This window comes from Octopus bimaculoides, chromosome 15 (genome assembly GCF_046866305.1).
Source record: "Octopus bimaculoides isolate indiv1 chromosome 15, ASM4686630v1, whole genome shotgun sequence".
NCBI classification, from domain to species: domain Eukaryota; kingdom Metazoa; phylum Mollusca; class Cephalopoda; order Octopoda; family Octopodidae; genus Octopus; species Octopus bimaculoides.
The window spans coordinates 30247746-30264337 of NC_142942.1; the positions used below are offsets into that span (position 1 = coordinate 30247746).

The window sequence follows — 16592 nt, forward strand, 5'->3', positions numbered from 1 at the left end:
TGAAGAAAATTCTAATTGGGCCCCACCTGCGAGGTCATGCGCTGTTTATCTCGATATGAGATCACCATGTCGCGCACATATGGTTGTGATGCATGTGCCTGGTGTACCCTTATCAGATGGGTTGTCATGATGGGTATAATGGGCTTCGTATATTTTAGTCCAGTGTCACTTTGATGGCATGCACTGTTCTCTCACTCAATAATAATAATAATAATAATAATTATTATTATTATTATTATTATTATTATTATTATTATTATTTTATGTTTGACTTTTGCTTTGCATTTGTACAAGTTGGATCCAAGTTTCACTCAGAGACCTCAAGAGACAACAAGTTAGAAGTACATGTAGGTGTTATGCCTAGGGTACCATATATTTCGATTTGTACATAGTGTTGTTTTAGTGAATGTTTAAGAAACCATAAGAAAATTATGTGTTTGTTTTAAATTTTGCAATAATAATCCTTTCTATTATAAGCACAAAGCTTGAAATTTGGGGAAGGGGTATAGTCGATTATATCGATCCCAGTACTCAACTGGTACTTATTTTTATCGATCACCAAAGAATAAAAGGTAAAGTTGATCTCGGTGAAATTTAAACTCAGAACGTGAAGACGGACGAAAGTGCCACTAAGCACTTTGTCCGGCGTGCTAACGATTCTGTCAGCTCGAAGCCTTCATAATAATAATAATAATAATAATAATCGTTTCAAATTTTGGCATAATTCCAGCAATTAGATGGGAAAGGATAAGTCGATTACATCGACCCCAGTGTTCAACTGGTACTTATTTTATCGAACCAGAAAGGACGAAAAGCAAAGTCAAGCTCAACGGAATTTGAACTCAGAACGTAAAGACCAGCAAGTTCGAGGAAGGGGATAAGTCGATTACATCGACCCTTCTGCTCAACTGACACTTATTTCATCGACCTCGAAAGGATGAAAGGCGAAGTTGACCTCGGCGGTATTTGAACTTAGAGCGTGAAGGCGGACGATAAGCAATTTTCCTGGCGTGCTAACGATTCTGCTAACGATTCTCGCCGCCTTCTGCAGAATAATAATAATAATAATAATAATAATAATAGGTTTCAAATTTTGGAACACGGCCATAAAGTTCGAGGTAGGGGATAAGTCGATTACATCGACTCCACTGCTCAACTGACACTTATTTCATCGACCCCGAAAGGATGAAAGGCGAAGTTGACCTCGGCGGTATTTGAACTTAGAACGTGAAGGCGGACGAAATGTTGCAAAGCATTTTGTCCGGAGTGCTAAGGCAAGCAGTTTTGAGGGACGGAGAAGTCGATTACATCGATTCCGGTGCTCAACAGGTACTTATTTTAAAGAGGAAGTAGTAGTAGTAGTAGTAGTAGTAGTAGTAGTAGTAGTAGTAGTAGTAGTAGTAGTAACGGCAGAAGAAGAAGAAGAAGAAGAAGAAGAAGAAGAAGAAGAAGAAGAAGAAGAAAACAATCTATTTTTATAATAACAACACATTGGGAATCGTGATTTCTCTGAGGTGGCCACAACGTATTGGATGCAACGTAATTCAGAAATAGAGAGTTGTGATGTTCATACCATTCCTTCTACGTCATGACTTAATAATATCGACAACAATGATGACGATGATGACTATGATAACAATGATATCGATAATGCTGATGACGTCGATGTGACGATGTAACAGATCTTACGCAATATGAGTTAGTCACGCAATTAAATGGAATAATCACATTTTTTTTTATTAATGAGTACGATGGGCTACTACTACTAGCACTACACCACCACCATTACTACTACCATTATTACTATCACCACCGTCACCACCACCATTACCCTCACCACCGACACTACTACCACTACTGTTACTATTACTATTGTACCACTAGCACCACCATCACCACCAACACTACACTGCTGCTGTTACTACTACTACTACAACTAATATTTGGCAATAGGCCTGCAGTTTTGGGGGGAAGGGAAGTAGCAGATGCCATAGACCTCAGTATTTGACTGGTACTTTATCTTATTGACGTCCGAAGGGATTGATGGCAGAAAAAAAAAACGATTTTTGATAGTGTTTTCTCCGTTAGCCAAAACAATAAACATAGACGGTAATATAAAATAATATTGATTTCTATAACACAAATATATCGGTGAGTAGACGCACGCGCAAACGCACACACACACACACACACTCACGTATACACATACACACACATATAGACAGACATGTACAAATGTTTATATACACATTCATTCACTCACACATATGTGCACTGACACATACATATACACGTTAAGATAATAAGTTAGAAACAAAAACAATGGAAAATAAAAACAATAGCATTGCGGATTAATTGGTTAAGTAATTAAATTCCATTATAAAATTAAAACAAATAGTTTTAAGAAGTATACAAGGAAACGGTGATAACATACAAATAACAACACTTACCTGTTGATATGCGTGTTACGTGTTTTAGTAAACGTAACTTATAAATTGTGTGTGTGTTTATACATACATATGTGTGTGTATGTATGTATATCCTTTTGATCTTTTTGTATGATACAAAGTCACTTTTTCATGGATTGGCTATAAATTATTAGGGGAAATCCACTTGCTTGATTGGGGGTGCATTATCTATCAACAAGACGAAATCAATTCCATTGCATCACGATACACGAAAAAGAAAGATACAGGTAGATATGAGTGGTAAAGAATTGCCATGTAGTTGGGTGGGTGTGCTTACTTCTTTGGACTGTTCTGCATTTTGATGTATAGGTGGGTGCGTGCATCTGTGTGTTTTGTTTGTGGTTTGTCTGTTCGCGTTTTCCTTTCTGTGCGTGTTTACTGCGTGACTGTACGCATGTCAGTGTGTACGAGTGTTTTAGTATAAGTGCGCATATATTAATGTGTATATGTTTATGTGTGTACCCCACATGTTTAAAGGCTTCGAGCGAAGGTATAAGACCGTGTCTTGTTGACACATCTCTATCGATGTCTGTTTATCTCACTCAATCTTTCTCTCTCTTTTTCTGTTTCTTCTCGCTTCTTTTTTCTTACTCTCTGTCTGTGTCACTGTAACTCTCTCAATCAATCTGTGAATATATTTGTCTTTCTATGTTTTACTGTCTTTTTTTTTTTCCTCCTTCTGTCTTTTTCTCAGTATCTATCACTCAGTCTAAATCTCGCTGTCACTCTCTGAAAGTCTTTCTCTCTGCCAGTCAACATTAGTTTGTCGTTCTATCTATTTTTCTAACTATTTATTCATCTTAACACTGTGCATTTGTTACTCAATTTACTGTCTTTCAATATACGTTTATCTCTGCTTCTCTCCTTGTCGTTCTCATTTCTTTCTTCCTCTGTCTCTCTCTCCCTCCTTCTCGGTCTCTCAGTCAGTTTCTCTCTGATTATCTTTTCTCTTTCTCGCTGTTTTTTTTATCATTATTATTTTTCTCTTTGTAATGAATAAGAGTACCAATGTGTTTATGTACGTGTGTGTGTGTGTTCATTTATGTGTATATGTGTGTTTGCGTACGTGTGAAAGTGAAAATATGAGGTGGAAATGTCGTGTTTCCCTCTTTTATCGTTTTATCGTCTGCTAAAGACTTCTAGCATCGAAGTGTTGACTGGCGACCTCAGACTGTTTTAGCAACTCGCTTTCAATCAATCAATCAATCAATCGATCGATCGATCAATCAATCAGTTGACTAAATCAAATGGGTGCCTTAGAAATAATTTAATCAAGCAAACATCAATAACTACAACTTCCATTCAAATATATTTATCAAATGTATTCCAGCTATTTGAACAAGATTTTAAAATATTTTCCTTTCACTTTCTAGTGTCGATATTTTCTTTCATGGCGTCGTGTGCTTCAAGTTGGCTGGACTGCAGACGAAAAGTAGTCTTTGCTGCGTTAAGCCCTCTGTGTGAAAACTGTATTGGCGTGAGGAATGTCAGGAAAAAACATAGACGAATGGAGAAGACGGAGACATAAATAAGAATACAAGGAAAAAATAGGGGAAAGCGAAATGGGAGAAATAGAAATGGAAATATGCTCAAAATGTAAGAGAAATAGAAATGGAAATATGCTCAAAATGTAAGAGAAATAGAAATGGAAATATGCTCAAAATGTAAGAGAAATACTTAAAAAGACGAGGTGGATGTGATGACACTGGAAATTTTTTTTTTAATGTGAAATAAGAAAGGACATAACTTGAGTAAGGTCGGTAGACGAGAAAAGTGATTAGAAGAGAGAGGAGAAGAGAAAGAAAGAAAGAAAGAAAGAAAGAAATTGTGATTGTAACAGAGAAAAATAAAAAAATACAAGAGTTTTAAATGAAGAAATATCAAGAGAATGGCAGCGAGTGAAGCAGAGGTAAAGAAGTGAAGGGAAGAGTAACCAATAAGAAAGTGTTCTTGGGAGAGCAATATCAGTAGGAGAGAAAGTGTGTGTGTGTGTGAGAAAGAGAGAAAGAGGGTGAAAGAGAGAGAGAGAGTGAAAGAGAGAGAGAGAGAGTGAAAGAGAGAGAGAGAATATAGAGTAAAAGAATGAAGAAAAAAAGAAAGAAAAAAGAATGAAGCTGTTGAAGCGTAAGAATATCCGAGGAAGAAATTTATAAAGTCGGAGAGTGAGAGTGGAGAAAAGTTGAGAGCAGAAAATGAAGAATAGTTTTCTGAAGGAGAAATGGAGAGAGAGAGAGAGAGAGAGAGAGAGAGAGAGAGAGAGAGAGAGAGAGAGAGAGAGAGAGAGAAAGTGAGAGAGAGAGAGAAAGTGAGAGAGAGAGAGAAAGAGAGTGAGAGAGAGAAAGAGAGTAAGAGAGAGAAAGAGAGTGAGACAGACAGACAGGAAGACAGAGACTGAGAGGCACAGAGAGAAAGAGAGTGAAAGAGAGAGTGAGAGACAGACAGACAGACAGACAGACAGACAGAGACTGAAAGGCAGAAAGAGACAGAGAGATACAGAGAAAGAGAGGTGGGGGTTAGATAGGTAGGTGCGTAGGTAGGTAAGTTATAGATTAAAGATAGGAGGAAAACAGAATAGGAAAAGCAAGCTTAGGAAAAAGATTAAAAGGGTTCGGGTATTTGTAGAATCTGTAGAGTAACGGACAAAATGTACAGTGGGAACTTCTGATTCAAGAGTTCAAAGTCACTCCATAATTCACATTGCCTTTCATCCTTTAGTGTCAATACAGCATAAGAACCAGTCAAATGCAGAAAACTGGAAGGATATTTTCTTGGTTGATATGAAGCCTTTAGGACCGGAAAACGAGCGTTGCTCCAAATAAGTAGTTGTAAATCGTACCTTCCTTCATTGAGGAACAGAGATCTGGAAGCTGAGTCACTTCTTAAATGACATCCAAACAGGTTCATCTAAATGCGATAAGCATACAAAAGTAAAACCAACTAAAGTTTCCAATACTCAGATTCTTATTAACTTTCTTAATGACTACTAGGTTTATGTACTTTTTCAGTCGACGTAGTCGAAGAGTGAGAATGTTGCTTCTAAAATGTTTAGATATTCCGATGATTTCTTGAGCTTGGTAACTCTATAAGTTTCGATAGGATTGGATAATGATCTGAGATGATTCATTAGGTTAGGAGAAAAAGGATAGTACAGTTTGTCTTCGGTTTCAGTCAGTTGGCTGCACAAGCCATTATATTGTGATCTATAAAATCAACTTAAATATGTCCTACAGACGTTGAAAATTTAACACCTCGATTCGGTTACAGAAATCCAACACTGACAATATTGGGATGCTAGGGAGTAGGGGTAAGCGTCCGATACTAAAAAACATAAATGGTGGGAATGAAAAGAGAAAATTTGAATCAATTAGTTGTAGAAAAGAACTAGCGATATAAAACACTGGATGATAGTAGAAAGGCTATAAGAAGTTTGTAGGAAAGATGTGCTAGCTATGAGAATGGCACTTGACAATTTGCGTTAAAAACAAAATATGTTTTATACATGCGCGTGGGTGGAACCGAGTGACAACAGATCCAAAATACGGTTTCTGACGAAATAAAATTTGTTGATTCGTGGCAAAGGATTGACCGAATCGATAGAGAATAAAACAAAATACTTTATGGCATCGAGTTATACCCCTTTAAATATAAGCTCAAATTCAGCCAAGATTGACTTTGTCCTTTATTCTTCCAAGGTTGATAAAATAAATTCTGATGTCAATATAATCGACGATTCGCTGCTACATAACGTGTGGCCTTGTATTAATGTAGAGCTCATTTGGAGGTCAGCGGTGGTTAAAAATCAATGATATTTCAGTTTAATCTTATTTCACTGTTGTAAGCATCTAAAACCATTCTTAAAAATATAGGAACCATTGTGTAGTGCTTATGAAATCTATATGCTTTTCGTGATGAATATTATTGCAGAAAGTATTATAATCCTAGAGAATACCTATTGCAGAGTATTACAGAATGCATGTAAAATGCATATGACAACAAAATACACAAAAGTATACAATTCACATCAGTAATTTTGATGTGCGATCTTGCTGCCAAGAAGTTAAATATGCAAATTGGTCTATCCAGTTAGCATTGCTTTCCACTTGGTTCATTATCTTCTGAGTTCAAATTCCGCCGAAGTTGACTTTGCCTTTCATCCTTTCGTGGGTTATAAAATACCAGATGATCGATAAAATAAGTACCAGTTGAGCACTGGGGTCGATGTAAACGACTTTCCCCTTCTTTCAAAAATGCTGCCTATGTGCCAAAATTAGAAACAGGCGTTTTATAAGCAACGCGTTCGTGGATAGCTAGATGTAACATGCTTCAACCCGTTCAATCTTGCTGAATCAATCTTGATTCCAACAAGAATAGAAACGTACGTACAACTGTTCCTTCTTTTCATTTCCACTAAGATAGGGTGTAGACATAACGTTTACATTCGTCGTAACAGTATTTGTTATAGAAACTATATATATACATGCAGGCGTAGCTGTGTAGTAAGAAGCTTTCTTCCGAACCACATGGTTCCAGGTTCAATCCCACGGCGTAACACCTTGGACAAGTATGTTCTATCATATCCCGAGATTTGGTAGATGGAAACTGACCAAGTGTCTATCCAGTAGATATCTTAGGTTCGCAGAAAGATTAGCTGTACCCTCCGACAAGACGAATATTGAATAAAATGAATTGCTTTGGACCTTGATGCAACTCGCACAGAGAGAGAGATCAACGAGGGAGCCTCGAGGAGAATGATCGTCCAGCAAGAAATAGCAGCTAAATGTCAATGAAACCACAACTTATTGTCTTACAAATAGAGGATACATTGGATAAGGTACTTGTACATTCACTACATCTGAAAAAGAAAATAGACGAGGTACTTATGATTGGAATGGCTTTGATCACGTCTACTTAACTAGAGCTGACATGTAACTAAACAATCGCGTTTACACTCTAATCAAGAATAAGCTATCATCTTATTTGTAAAACTTGCTCTTGTCTCAAAGGAAACTGTTTTCACAACAATGAAAAGATGGAACTGTCATCTCAGTCTCAAAGTGAACCGTTTTGTCTCAAAGTGAACCGTTTTGTCTCAAAGTGAACCGTTTTGTCTCAAAGTGAACCGTTTTGTCTCAAAGTGAACCGTTTAGTTAATATATGGAGCCGTCACCTCAGGAATGACACTTCTTGTCTTAAAGGAGATTGTTTAAAAAGCTACAAAAAGACAGAGGCGATGACATTTCTCAAAAAAATACAGGCATAATTGTGTATAAAAAAGAAACAATAAGTTAAAGATTAAATGTTGCCTGTATTATTGATGAGACAGTAATTAATTGTATTCATCTATTGTATTCAGACGAGCAAGACCGGGTGTTGTGACATTCATGCCTCTTCTATGACTTTTCTGTTTTTTTTTTTTTTTAACGTTAGAACTAGAGTTAAATTGTTGTTACAACGGTTGTTATAACTATTGACAGAGTATAGTGGTGAGATGGACAAAATGCCCAAAAGTATTTTATTTACGGTCCTTTATTTTTTGTGGTCAAATCCCACCAGGAGCAACTTCGTTTTACGTTCTACTGCGGATAATAAATATCAGTAATAAAGGGAAACCAACATAATCGGCAGTTCTGGTTATCCAAATTTGTAACTTTGTTCCTATGATGAAAAAAAAAATTATAACTAATGTAAATAGAGGGATGGAAGAGTGTTTGTGTCAATAGCATATCAAGCACATTGTTCTTTAGTATTTTGCTTAGATTACTCTACGCTTCAAGTTCAAATTCCACCGTAGAAGTATTTGTCTCCATCTTCTCTTTCATGGCTAGTTATATTTTGGGACTTTGTAACTAAAAGTAAGGACGATGGATGACAAAACTGACAGAAGTGAACAAAAGACGGGAAGTGACAAAGTTGATAGAGAGCTGAGCAAAGTAGGCTTTTATCAAAAAATTTGTTCTGAGTTTCAATCTCTCGGGTGTCAGTAAAATCTCCGGGGTCAGTAAAATAATTATTTATTAAATAATCAGCATAGTTTTCACATAAATTTGTGTCTGTGACACATAGTTTCATGCTGTTGTTACTTTTTATAAGTAACAACATAGTGGTTGCTCTTCTAGCTCTATTGCTTTTATTGTGGTTACTGAGATTTGCTGTTGGTTTTGTTACTGTAATTTCATATTATAAATGCGGTGACCGTGGAAGAGCAATGGCCCAGTGGTTAGGGCAGCGGACTCGCGGTCGTAGGACCGCGGTTTCGATTCGCAGATCAGACGTTGTGAGTGTTTATTTAGCGAAAACACCTAAATCTCCACGAGGCTCCATCAGGTGGGGTGGCGAACCTTGCTGTACTCTTTCACCACAACTTTCTCTCACGCTTTCTTCCTGTTTCTGCTGTACCTGTATTTCAAAGGGCTGGACTTGTCACACTCTGTGTCACGCTGAATCTTCCCGAGAACTACGTTTAGGGTATACGTGTCTGTGGAGTGCTCAGCCATTTACACGTTAATTTCACGAGCAGGCTGTTCCGTTGATCGGATGAACTGGAACCCTTGTCGTCATAACCAACGGAGTGCCACGAATGCGGTGACTAATTACATATTGCCGTTCCTGTTATTGTTATTGTTGTCATTGTTAATGTGGTGGCTGTGATTAAGTGCTGCTATTGTTGATGAGGATGCCACAATTAATAACAATAATGACATTCATCTTTTTATAGTTGCTGCTATTTGTGCTGCTGCTGCTGCTGCTGCAATAGCTATTCTTATGTTTACTTCTATTGTTGTTTCCATACTACTGCTGCAGTTACTGTTGCTGCTGCTGCTGCTGCTATTGCTGTTGTCGTCATTGCTCCCTCTATTGCTGTTACTGCTATTACAGTTGTTACTGTTTTTTCTCTCTACCGCTACTCTTGTTGCTGGTATTGATGTCATTCTGCCGTATTATTAAAGCCGCAGCAGTGGTAGAGAGCAGGATTAAAACTTTCATATTTTTACTTTTACCGCTCTTCATTTTGAGTTCAAACTCCAGCGATGTCGACTTCGCCTTTTATCACCCTAGATCGATTTAATCGACAACATTCTGTCCTACAATACTAGAAATCTTTATTTTGTAACTCTTACAATTACTAACATCGCACTTGTTATTGAATTACCGTTGTTGTTGCTAATGCTATAGTTCTCATTGCTTCTCGTTGCTGTTGTTAATATTAAAGTTGTTATTGTATTGTTGCTGTAATTGCTAATGTTGTAGTTATTTTACTGTTGCTACTGCTATTGTTATCTTTTATTGTTGCTGTTATTGATCTGGAATCTTTATTGTTTCATTATTGCTATTGTCATGTGATTTAATCCCTAGTCAACATCGATCGGGCGAAGGCATCAACTTTTATACATAGTGTGTATCTAAGACTACATTACTTAATGTCTGCCTTTTTTTAAAACACAGACGAACATGATTTCAAGATTTGGTTGATATCTCTGTGTCAACCACATAAAGACTCGCTCGTTCAATACTGATATTAATATTAGTTAATATTTGGCGGTATTTCATCCGTCTTTACGTTCTGAGTTCAAACTCAGCCGAGGTCGACTTTTGGGGTTGATAAAATAAGTGCCAGTTGAGCACTGGGGTCGATGTAATCGACTTAGTCCCACCCCCGAAATTGCTATCCTTGTACCAAAATTTGAAACCAATATTACTAAATGTTTTTATCGATGCTGTTGATGCTATAGTTGTCATTGTTGCTGTTGTTTAATCCCTGATTGGTCCTGATCGAACATACATACCTATGATCAAAACCGTTCCAGCAGTGATCATTAGCTCGTTATTTAACCTGAGGACTACATTATTCTAAATGCTCTTCTTTTTGTAGGATGGTGGTGTGTGATTTGATGGAGATTTGGCTTCAAAATTTAACACTAATCAAGGATCTTTATTGTTTCTGTTATTGTTCTTGCACCATTATTGTAAGTATTACTTATATTAGTGTCGCCGTTATTGTTTCAGCTACTGTGAATGTCATTAGTAAATCCTCCTTCTTTAATGTTTGATGTCAGCTTGTGTTCTAATTACTTTCACAACAACTTTATGACTTGTTCCAATGTCATAAACTGTCCGCTCATTACATCATTGATGTATTGCAGCCTCCTCACTCATTGATCAGTTACCATGCTCATTATTATCTGTCAGGAGTAAATGATGGACGTAAATCTGAGAAATTTCTCCAAGAATTTATTCTTGCTTTATTCCCAGCATTACTACTAGTCATATTTGAAATATTAATTGAACGCTTTGGTGGGCGGTCGACCTACATGAAACAGCAGTCAATTACACACTATAGTTAAAAAAGAAATTTAGTCCTATGTCTGAAAAAAAAAACATCAGGATGGTCAGAGTTTAATAATAAGCGTTTGATAATAAGCTAGAAGATTAAGATGGATCTGGGGTGAAACAGCAACAAGTCAGTTTCTTCCAAGTTAATACTAGCGCCAGATGACATAAAAGACCTAAACTAATATGTAAACTTAACAAAATAATGCACTGAGCCAGTATAGATAAATATAGAAATGAATGCAAGGTATTCTCCTTAGTACAGGTGTAGAATTGCCAATCCCGTCTCCTAAGCGACTACAATTGCCAACCCTATCTCTTCAATGACAACACATACTCCACTAAACAGCAATATCCATCAATAGGAAAACTTAACTAACTTATTGCTACCAGATGTACGCACTGTTAATGAACTTCAAGCCCCTAGTAGCTGGACAACCTGGACCAACCTAGGCCTAGCAGTTCCACACACAAGTGTAGAGTATTTCATTCATGCCTCCCACGTATGTGGTCGCTTCACCTCCTAAAATTAACAACCAAACCACCACATCACACTGCGCAAACAGAAAAATTTGGGGCAAAGACACAAATTTTCGATACACTATCTCTAAAACAAAAAAGACAACGTGATCACGACTAAAATGTTTTGGTCATAGATCTGATCGATGAACGCTGACCTAGAGAGTTCATCATTATCTACAATAAAGCCAGATAATTAACTCCAACATACTGTAAACAAATAATTTTGTATTTTGTACAATAGTTTAGGAAATGAAATTATTTCAGTATCCATGTATCTTTGAGTACCTAAATCAGTAATTGCACAGGTAAACATTATATTGTCTTTTACTTTTTTATTTGCTGAGCTGGAAGGTGAAGGTTTACCTAAGTCTGTCTTGAAATGTAACCACATCTGAATAGACAAAATACCACATTTTTATAACTTTTACAATGCTATGCTGTGAGTAAGGAACTCACCCACCTTTGTTCTCCTTATGTGATTGCCGAGTTAACGACTCAGTGATGGAACCTACACGTGCTTTCTCGATCTTCTAGAAAAAGAAGCCGAATCTTCCTACAACCACACTCTAGGGTCTTTAAAAAAAGACACATTGGATAATGTAGTCCCGGATACACCACTCCTAACAAAAAATCGACAAGGTAGTCATGGTTTGAATGTCTTCCATCATAGGTCTACTCGATTAGGGTCGGCACGGGATTATACAATCTACCAAGCTGGTAATTCAGCAAGTAAGAAACAAGAAGGACGAGTGAAACTTGCTGGCTAAGTTTTGATTAAATAAAAGGAATGTAGTGAATGATAAAAGACGTTGAAATATGTTTATGTATCGTGGAGCGTTATACCAAACAGTTTCTTCTAACATAATATTCTTTGGTACAGTTTTGCTTGTAGCAAGTGGGGTGATTTGCTATTCTACAATGCAACACTCATATTGTGAAGTGGCGAACTATTACATGTTTATACGATGTTGCAATGTGATGGTTGATGATAGTGTACTATACTATATGCTATTTTATAATACAATATGTTAGATATAAGTGGACATGCTGCCATATGTTATTCACTAGCGCAATTTAGTTAGAGAGATATAATGAATAGTTAATCTATGACACAATACAACCTGTATCGAAAGTGGTGTGAAATAATGATGGACGTAAGATATTTCTAATAGGTCAAGCCAAAGTGTAAAGATCTACCGTTGGCTCAGTGGCTAAGCGGCAAACCAAGTAGGACAGGGATTGGTGGGGGATGCCAATGTTTTGTTCCGAGCACAGATCTGTGTAGGTTTTGGAATATGGTATTTTATGTATGGAAGCTAGAAAATGGTGCTATAGCCTATGTTGTTTTTATAATATGAAATGATGACGAATTAATGCCAAGCTTTGTGTGAAATGCTTTGATGTAATAACGCCAACTCATGAAATCAGTCTTTAGTTCTACATTACAATTACTATCCACAGCGGTGAAAGGTACCACTTGCAGCGCCTCACGAGGAGCTTCGGCGTGTCATCCAGCTTGCAAGAAATAGATTACAAATCTCCTTCAAACATTATCTCTTACCATATAAGGAACATATTGGATAATTCTACAAACCCACTAAAAGACGGTTTGGTCATAGTTAGAACATTTCTTTTTATTATAGGTCCGTTTACTTAGGGCCGATCTAGGGTAAAAACAGCAACAGCATTTTATATCTACACAGAAGACAGCATGATAGACTTCAACCTACTTTTCTTTAAGAAAAGCCATACACTATTCCAGAAAATTGTAATACATGGTCATGGTTTAAATGCCTTTGATAAAATACCTGCTGATCAAGACTCTTGAGATTAATAACAACAACTTACAGTTAAGTGGACGCGGCCATCCAGAGTTAAATTCTTGGCCATAGACACAATGTAGTGGTATTGATACAATGTGGACTATCTACCTTTCAAATTGCCAGATTATCTACCTCTTTGATGTTGGTTACAACCATTCTTTAATTACTTTGTGAAGGAGCGTGGCTTAGTGGTTAGATTATTCGTGAGTTCAATACCCCGCGGTGCGCTGTGTCCTTGACAAAGACACTTTATTTCATGGTGTTCCAGTCCATTCAGCTGACAAAACTGAGTAGAACCTGTATTTCAAAGGGCCAGCCTTATCCCAGTGAACTTCCCTGAGAACTACGTTAAGGTACAGGTGTCTGTGGAGTACTCAATCATTTGAACGTTAGTTTCACAAGCAGGCTGTTCCGTTGATCGGATCAACAGGAATCCTCGTATTCGTAACCGACGGAATGCAAGTTAATTATTTTCAATTATTATTTAAGTTTTTCAACCTAAACCTGAGACTAAATCATACCATAGTAAAGTGAATAAAATGTTACATACCATAATAACTGGTGCAGGATTGTATCTGAACAAAGCAAAGGACAATCGCTGTTTTAGCTAACTGGTTACTTAGAAAGTAACAGAAAAAAAAGTTGATATGGCTAAAATCGAATCTATCTTCCAATAGGAAAATAAACCATTGATCTCTGCTCATCCTCCCAGTTCTTAAGACCTTCTTTATAGAGTTCTCCTCAAAGACAGAGTGCTGTACCTATGATACGGTAATTTGGGATTAACATATGCAAGGGTCTAACTCCTTTCACTCATTATACCACTACAACTCAACGTATACAGAATAAGATCAGACTGCCAATACATCACCACATCGGAAATACACTGAAGTTAAATGTCAACCAATAATCTATTCACAATTCGATGGCGTTATACACAGCTTGATATCCTGTGTCTGTTTGCCAACATTCAAGTCTTGACAGGAAAATATATGAAAAATAACAACAACAGATAATAATGAAAATACTAGTGAATTCCTTATTTGCAACTGGAATCATAAATTAGACAATAACTTTTTTAAAGAAGTAAAGGTAGAAATGAGTGCTATAAATAAATCTCTAAATATATATGCATGAAGCTAAGTTTATACAGAAATCACAAAATGTGATGTTTATATTTCTTCGGTGTATTAGTGTGGCAACTAAATAAAATAACTTCAAATCAAAAGCAAGCTGTGAACTCGGCTAGCAAACATTTCTTGTTTAGTGTTTGTGTTGTTTTCATTAACCAGAATAACAAATAATCTTTAAGTTAAAGACAAAGGTATATAAACGACGATTATTAAATTGAAATGATAGACTATAGATATGCACTAATGTACGTTGCTTATTCGTAAATAGTAACCATAAGATAAATGTTTAAAAATAGAAACGTCTTCCTAAAGAGAGTCTAAACTAGTGTTTCTCGACCATTTTTTACCTATGGACCCCATTGATTCCTATTTTACTAAGGTGAGGGACCTTCATAGCCATTTGTTGTCTAAAAACTTCTATTATATTTTTAGGATTAAATATTATTAGAAATTGTATTAAAAATTGTTTAAATATTCTGTGTGTTGTAGAAATATACCAAGTTTCTTGCAACAAAATCTTATATGAACCCCCAGGGACCATATAGACCCCGGCTGAGAACCACTGCTCTAAACGCTTTTCAACTCTGAACTCCACTCAGTGTCAAACAGATAAATTCATGTCCGCCCCTGTAATCTAAACTAATGGAAGGATCAAATCAGGCGTCACTCACATTTAATTAAAACCATCCAAGAACTAAGTTTTTTTCTCTCTTACCTTGATCTTCAAGTGAAGTTCAAAGAAAATGAAGAAAGAAAAACATAGGCCTTCAATGCCTTCACCTCAGCCAGACGTATCATAAGTTTCGTTAAATCTAATAAAGAGAGAAACATTGCCGGACCATTATCGAGTTACGATTTTATAATGGATCAGGCGGGCATACAAACTGACCCACTCTTATTCGGTATAAGCTTATTTGTACGGTAACCAGAGAGGGAGAGAGAGAGAGAGAGAGAGAGAGAGAGAGAGAGAGAGGCTTAAATATTGATTGAGAAATTGGCTGAGTTTCTTACAAAATTTTCTGAAGTCCTTAGGCGAACCTAAGACAACTACATTGCTGTACCCATTCATTTAACGCATTCATTGACGCCACAAGCTAATAAACTGTACGCAATCCTGGAGCTAAATATTCTTCGTTAACAGATAGTCAACTTTTTCTTATTAATGACTATTCAATAACTTTTACATGACGCCCATTACTCATCCTCTCAATTCATCCCCTTTTGCTACTCTGCTTTCTACATTGCCAAATCAATGGAGGGTTGTTAATACCTAACAATATTCCAGAAACAAAATACTCGACCTTGGTCAATTCTTGATTCTTGGCTATCAAAAAATTGTGGAACTTTTGATTCGCGAATTCATACAATCTCTTCTTTTCGATCGATTACCGTAACACGTCTGTACATAGATATCCAGCTCATTCGGATCCCTGAAGTGCATACCAATAGCAATCTTTTCTCATTTTTGCATAAATATAACTTTGAATCAGCGATCCTGCAAGAGTAACAGTTGGTTCGTCTGGGTAAATTTGACAGTTTGTGTAAAAGGAAAAGAAACCAATATCCCATCTAAAAATGAAAGTATTTTTAAAAATCAAAAAAATATCAACTAGATTATGGCTGAGAGATAAGGTTACTCAAAGTAGTCGCCCTTAGCTTTTATCACGACCACAAGATTGCTCCGGAAAATGGCGCATGTGTTCCTGACTGAGTCCCTGGGAACATCTTCAAATACCTTCTTGATCTTGGACACTAGCTCAGTTTTGGCGTTGCAGGCAGAGCAGTTCGTTCTTTCCCAACCGCGTCCTACACATAGTAATCCATGGGAATACAATCGGAGGAAATTAGGAGGCCAGAAATTGGAGCTGGTGAAGTTGTAAGAATTTTCTGCCAACCACTTCTGACTCTTTCTGGAGATGTGAGAAGGAGCCGAATTCTGCTGCGACACATATGACCTCTCTAGCCAGGGACTGACCAGTCTCCAGCACCTGTATATAGCTGTTTAAATTGAGCCTAAGATCCTATTCAAACATATGAGGATAAATTCCGGCGCACGGACCCAGTCAGAATAACTGATATGTCTCTACCTGTTGGCCACCGCTTCGTGGTCTTCTTCGCAGCTGTCCATGTCACGTCTGACAGCATTTACAGTGTTCACAGAGTACTGAGCAGCAGTCATTATGTCGACATTTTGATAAGCGGTACGAATCATCATGATACAGGTAACTGTTTTCCAATCTTCAAACAGCTTCCAGTTCTCTATGTCAGATAACTTTTTCTCAACTACAACTTTAATCTTCATGCTCTTAAGCGCCGTA

General features: G+C 37.0%; 1 protein-coding gene across 6 annotated transcripts in view; it reads right to left on the reverse strand.

Moving 5' to 3' along the window:
• The window catches only part of LOC106870248 (zinc finger protein 474), a 161892-nt gene that overhangs the window by 103448 nt on the left and 41852 nt on the right, over window positions 1-16592 (reverse strand). For 3 of the 6 annotated variants that reach the window (XM_014916455.3, XM_089363646.1, XM_014916540.3), the window contains exon 2: window positions 2451-3935. The exons of the other annotated variants lie outside the window; for them this stretch is intronic. The gene's annotated coding sequence lies outside the window, so the exon portion shown is untranslated. The remainder of the gene's footprint in view (window positions 1-2450; window positions 3936-16592) is intronic. 6 annotated transcript variants of the gene reach the window in all.